Source organism: Callorhinchus milii, unplaced genomic scaffold (assembly GCF_018977255.1).
Source record: "Callorhinchus milii isolate IMCB2004 unplaced genomic scaffold, IMCB_Cmil_1.0 Scaffold15, whole genome shotgun sequence".
NCBI lineage: Eukaryota > Metazoa > Chordata > Chondrichthyes > Chimaeriformes > Callorhinchidae > Callorhinchus > Callorhinchus milii.
Genome location: NW_024704756.1, coordinates 17,648,392 through 17,655,293, shown reverse-complemented (window position 1 = coordinate 17,655,293; position 6,902 = coordinate 17,648,392).

Genomic DNA, 6,902 nt, shown 5'->3' with positions numbered 1-6,902 from the left:
ACTGTTCCCTTCACACAAGGGGAACGCTGCTCCCGGAGCTCCCTCTAGAGGCGGGCCTGGGAACTGCCCCTGGCAGCCCTCGCACCCTTGGTTTCCTGAGCGGACAAGAGGGACAATTACATCTCCTTTCCTGCGAGTGACAGAGGGAGTGCCCTCAAAGTTGTTAGTTGTCTGTGTGGGCTGCAAAACTCCACACCCGCAACCAGACAGAGGAGGAACCAATCAACAGCTGCAGTCCTTTACAGTGTGTGGCTCAGACATGGTCCAGGTGTGTCTCCAAAACATGGCCAGACTACGGCACTACCTCACCCCTCACGCGGCTGAAACTCTGGTCCACGCATTTATCACCTCAAGGCTGGACTATGGGAACTCTCTCCTCGCCGGCCTTCCCGGCCCTCCCTCCACACTGCAGGTCATTCAGAACTCTGCAGCTCGTGTACTGTCCCGCATCAGGCTTCGGGAACACATCACTCCCACCCTCGCTCGCCTCAACAACAACAACAACAACAACAATTCTTGCATTTGATATAGCGCTTTTCACGTCGGGAGGACATCCCAAAGCGCTTCACAGAACACACTGTAAAGTGAATTGACTGTATATTTGTGGGCGAACGCGGCAGCCAATTGCGCACAGTTGCAATTGCCTCCACGGCTCCCCATCCCCCAGAGGATCGAATTCAAGATCCTCATCCTCACCTACAAGGCCATTCACGGCCTTGCTCCCTCCTACCTCTCTGACCTACTATCCCCCTCCCTACCTGCCCGTACCCTCCGTTCCTCGGGCTCCGGTCTGCTCCACATCCCCCGCCCCAACCGCCCTACCATCGGTGGCCGGGCCTTCAGCCTCTCAGCCCGAGGCTCTGGAACTCTATCCCCAGTGCCTTCGCCGCTTCCTCCCTTTCCTCCTTCAAGGCCGGTCTCAAGACCTTTCTCTTTGACCGTGCCTTCAGCTCCCCTCTCGGCTCTCTACCCCCTCCTCGCTGCCTCCCTTCCCTCCCCTCACCCTGACCATTTCCCCCCTCCTCGCTCCCTCCCTTCCCTCCCCTCACCCTGACCATTTCCCCCCTGCTCGGGTCCTGAGCCAACTGTCCAGCGCCTTGGGACGTCCTCCCGACGTGAAAGGTGCTCTATAAATGGAATCTTGTTGTTGTTGTTTGTGTTTCCCATGTTCCCTAATGAGTTTGCGGCATCTCTAGTGAACTTCAGTTGCCACCCAATCATCATCAACCTCTATACTCACACAGTGTATAGTCCCTGCTTTCTCCCGTGATGATTGTTTCACCACATTAGGGACTGGTTCTCATCTGACCCTAAACCTCTCTGTGACAGCCCATTTCAGTGCCAAGAATTCAAACTTCGCCATGTTTGCCTACAAACACACAGTCTCTAAGTTTACAGTCTATCCCGTGAAGCTGTTTGAGAATCCTCCCAATGTGAAAGGTGTTACTGTATATCAAAATGCAAAGGTTGTTATTACATTATACAACTTGAAAGACAAAAGCACAAATCTTTGGGGACAGGAGAATCACCTCAACATCTCTGAAGGATAATGTTAACTGAAGGACCAGCCTCCACCATCTTCACAATGATTGGATGAGGCTGAAGATTGTAAGCAGGACAGATCCAGGTGGGTGGGGGAGAGAGAGAGAGAGGGCAGTAACACATGCAATGGAACTGCTCTGAGCCAATCGATTCTCTCTATTTGGGTTCTATTTTGTTGTAGCTTTTTTGAGTCCAGATGCTTTCACCTCACCTCATGAAGCCTCTCCATCTGGAGCTAATGAAAACACAATTAACAAAGATTTTGCCAACATTCACTTCACACTCAATTAAAAAACACTCTAAATGTGTCAAAGATATTAGCATCATCTCCAGCCACATGCTCCAGAAAAAACAATATTAAAGGGGACAAACCACTGACATCTCCAAAGCTGTCACACTCAGAGCAACAATAGTGGCTAGCAAGCCCTTGCACACTCAAATAATTGTCAGTCTAGCTCAGTTAGTAGCAAGTCAGAGGGATAGTGGGTTTAAGCCCCAAGTCGAGACTTTAAACTCACAGTCTAGGCTGATAACCCAAGGCAGTGTCAGTCCTGCAGTCCCTCAACTTTAATTGTTTTGACATTAAAAAGTTCATCACATGGAGAAACACAGAGCAGCCAGGAGTGTATGTGTATGGAGCTGACTCCATCTCACTCTCCCCTGTCTCCACTGGCAACATTGATGGTATTTTTAACTAATGTTCTGCATCACAGGAAGTGTGATGAGACTTTGCTTGTAACTGGAAAAGCTAATCAATCAGTTGGCAGCTTCTGAGTGAATTAATGAGGCGCTCAGTCCCTCACCCACTATCTCATCCATGCTACACTGGAAGAAAAAGGCACATTATGTAAATGTTTTGCGAATAAAAGATAAGATTTAAAAAAACAATTGAACCATTTTCTCTGAATTAAAAGGACATTATACTGTACTTCAGCTTTTCGCTGCTTATTAATATATCAATCAGGGAAATCAAGCATGTTATTACTCCATCTGAATGTGTAGTTTATCACTTTACACTGAAAGGTTTCTGCATCGGCCACAAACAGTGGAGTTAGGAATAAATGAGATAGAGAATAGAGAGGTCAGAGAGCAGAGAGGTCAGAGAGCAGAGAGGCCTGGATACCGAGCAGGCAATGTGCGGTAATAATAATAATAATAATAATCCTTGCATTTGATATAGCGCTTTTCACGTCTTCTAGACGTCCCAAAGCGCTTCACAGATTATACTGTAAAGTGAATTGACTGTATATTTGTGGGCAAACGCGGCAGCCAATTGCGCACAGCAATGCCCCACAAACAGTCATGGATTGAAAATGACCAATTTATTATTGTTTTTGGTTTTGGAGGGATTATTATTAGGCTCTGTGTGGAGTAAGGAAACTTGCCCAAGGTTTCGCCCTCTGCCTGGAATTGAACTCAGGTCTCTCACTTGCAAAGCGAGTGCCGTAACCACTGAGCTACAGGACTCCGACCCTGAATGTCAGACCCTGCGTAGTGGATGGACTCTGTGCTGGATAATCCATGTTCCACTCCTGCAGTAGCATGTCATCAAAAAGCGAGCACCATCATTGCACAAAGAACCTCTTTACTTACTGTCCTGAACCTGCATTAGACTTCACTATAACGATACTGAGATCAAGTGGTAAATTATCAGCCTTTCAGAGATTTGGAAGCATTTAGGAGGTTTGGTGGGATTAAATTGAGACCAATTAACTGGGAGTGAGTGATGGATCTGAGGCATTTCTCAGTTTCTTTCCCTGTTAGTGCAATTCACTCATTAAAGGTGATATTCTCCCCACCCACTGCAGTCACAGGGCTTCTGAAAGTGCTGTATTGAACAATTGCATCTGTGTAATGCACATTCTCCTGCTTGTTCTGAACGCTGAGATAAATGTCCTTAGTTTCATCCACAAAATATACAGTCAATTCACTTAACAGTATATCTTGTGAAGCGCTTTGAGGTCGGGGAGGGGACAGCAAACCTCGCATTCCCTCACCGTCCACAATTCTTGGAAACAAGCTTCAAAATTCTGAATTTTCCAATATTCTGTCAAACCTGAAAATGTGAAACAATGCTCTTACAGCTGAGACCATGATCGATTTCTGGTTTGGGAGATGAGATAACAGTGGCAGAGCATCCGAATTAACCAAAATGTACATCTCTCTATAAATTCTTCAGCCTGTGCCTGGGCACCACCACATGATGCCTCTGACCAGATAAGCTTCCTCTCCCAGGAACCATAATAAAACTATCAGTTCATTATCTTAATGATGCTGTCCTACACAAAGTACATGAAATTAAACGTAAAGTCTATAATTAATAGCATTCTGGGTTCTGAAATGTTTATCACAAAACACTCCACAACCCACTGTGGCCTCTCAGCTAGTCCGACTCCAGGTTCCCAGGTCTCAGTGGAGTTGGGCCAGCACACTATCAGCCTGGGCTAATCCCATTACACTAATGAGCTGTGCACTGCCTCATTGGCAATCATCTGCATTAAAAGCAACTTAAACTGAAAAGTACTTACTGCCTCAGATTCCATTGTGGTGCAAAAACTTGCTGAACCTAATTCTACATCCCCAGCCTTGATCCCCAACCCTACACACACTTCATGCAGATGGGGTGTGAGTTGGGAATGGGCCAGTGACAGTGGTTCATATCTGGATTCTCACACAAAACAAATAGCCATGAGCCCCACATATTTGGCTCTGGATCACCTGCTACTTTGTGATCTGGGGATTTGTATTGGCTCCTGTGCTGCTCAGTGTTCATTGATTGCCTGAGACTAGTTTACTGTACAGCTTGCGCATGGCTGGGGAGGATGCCTTGATTGGATTTGAGGTGAATTATTCCCAACCTCCAATATTGACATCAATGAGCACTGGCCTGCGCCATGTCGCCCACCTAGCCCACTCCACTATTGGTGGTTGGGCCTTCGGTGTTTCTGCCCCCACCCTCTGGAACTCCATCCTGGAGCCCCTCTGACTCACCCCCTCTCTTGTCTCCTTCAAGGCCCATCTCAAAACCCTGCCTTCAGTCACCCTCCGACCCCTACCCTCCTTACCCTCCAGCCCTTCCTGATCCCAACCTCCAGCTCAGGTCCAAATCCTTGACTGCCCAGCGACTTGGGACATTCTCCTGACATAAAAGCCTCAGTGCATTGAGTGGGATTCGTTTCAACCATTTGCAGCCCCAGAGCTATGTCTGTGATTGCGACCACGTTGTGGCTGCCAGTCTCCATCTCAAAGGCATTTCAATGCATTCCTCAGAGCAGCTTCCCAATCCCCAAACATGTCTGTCACCTCAAGCAGGAAAGGTGTGAGCTGTTCGTTCAGAGACTGGCAGTCACAGGTGGGGTATGATCCTGGTCAGGTCCAGTTTATGATTCTGGATGTTACACGTAAGAGGCTGCAAACACAAGCCCTGAATAATGCCACAGGAATAGTCACATCAACTCTCAAACAAGCTCCATTGATTTAAATTCGGGTGGTAAACCGGCTTTGCTGATTGCAGCTCTGATTAAGACACATCAGGACCCAACCACTGAGGCTACTACCTGAAAGTCACAGCCGCAAAGCAGCCGGTGTGCCTGGCTCCGTCTCTTGGTTGGGTGCTGAGCAACTCACTGTCTCCAGCCTTCGACCAGTGTTGGCTCCAGTTTGTAAATACTCAGTAAATACTTTGGGTCATTTCACCCTGATACTCACCACCATGTTTAGCAGCTTTCTCACGGCTGGGAATGAGATTGATACAATTTAATTAAAAAAAGACACCAAATTGGTAAAACAATTGACATAATTAGCCGAGCAGAGAGAACCTCAAAAGTCCCTTAGATAAGGTTTCATCCAGACCCCAAATATCCGCCCACCCCCCACCAACTCTTCCCTACCTAAGGCACCAGCATTGGCGCATTAAGCTCTCTGGGACACTAACCTGTGTGAGAAATGCTGTATAAATGCAAATTGTTGTTGTTGTGACTTTGGGTATTGTAGCTGGATTGGTGGTACAGCTGGAGATGGGCTGCATTTGATCGTATACACAAGTCAATCACAGATAAGATAATAAATTGTAGGGGTTGTCTTGCCCTGCGCAGTATGAATTGCCCTTCACATGGTGCTGAAGGTCAGGGAGTCCACCCCAGTGCTGATTATTGCTCTCACTCATCTGTATTATTGATGGCGACAGCAGCAATCAGCTCGCCTAGTGGTGGGCTCACTCCCCAGGGACTCTAGAGTCTTTCATAGACCGCATTCATTCCATTAGCTTCTCAATAAATCAGGCTGGACTCTCAGACTGCAGCCGCCAGCACATTGCCATCAAAGTTGGGTCATTAACCCCACTCCCAGGGCACTGCAAACACTTAATAAGATGAGCTAACAGTTAGTGTTTGGCCCTTAGTGAGTCTAATACTGGAATACAACTCAAACCCGTCAGGTGCTTGGGGGCGGCGGGTGAGGGTAGAGTTACAGCGTAGCAGCAATGATGCCTCCCTGAGAGAGAGACACACACACACACACACGTACCAGGAGAGAGTAAAAGAGACTCCAAGAGAGAGAGAGCGAGAAAAGAATAGAGAGAGGGAGACCGGGAGAGAGAGAGAGGATAGAGAGGAGACCAGGAGAGAGTGAGACCCAGAGTTACATTGAGGGCAGTAAACATCATGATGGAGTTTCCTTCTCCTATAATTTTTCTGCTAACCAACTACAATCTGTACAATCTATGTGTTCTGTATTTCACGGTCTCTAATAATGGATAATATCCATGTCAGGTTGGCAGTCAGAGAGAAAGGCTATGATGGTTGAGTTACCACATGTGAGGCAGCAAAGATGTTCATCAATTATCCCTTTTCTATGGGTTATACAGTACTTTGTACTTCACTTAAGAAATTTACACTTCAGTCATATTTTTATACAAATTAACTGTGAGAAACTATTTTCTATTCTCCAATCGTGTTACAGGATCTTTACACCCACCTGAAAACAAGCAAGCAGCACCTCAGGTTAATGTCTCATCCAATAGATGGTTCCATGTCCAATGATCCCACTATGTCACTGCTCTATCCACCTCACCTGTCTGGACCAGTGAGAATGAGTTTATTGTCTTCATTCTGCTGAACAAGGAATGACATACAGGGATGGTCATTTATCTCTCATTGATGTAAATTAGCATATTCTCTGTATCCTACAGATGTTTTCCATAAGTTGTTCTAGGTGCTAATATCTAGTTTGCTTTAGGAAACATGAACAATTACAATCTCATAAAAACAAATCTAGATTCAATTCTTCTATTGGGGCGTCAGTTGGAAGTGTTACATCAATAAATTAAAATAATCATTATATCATGTGAAATATTTACCCAT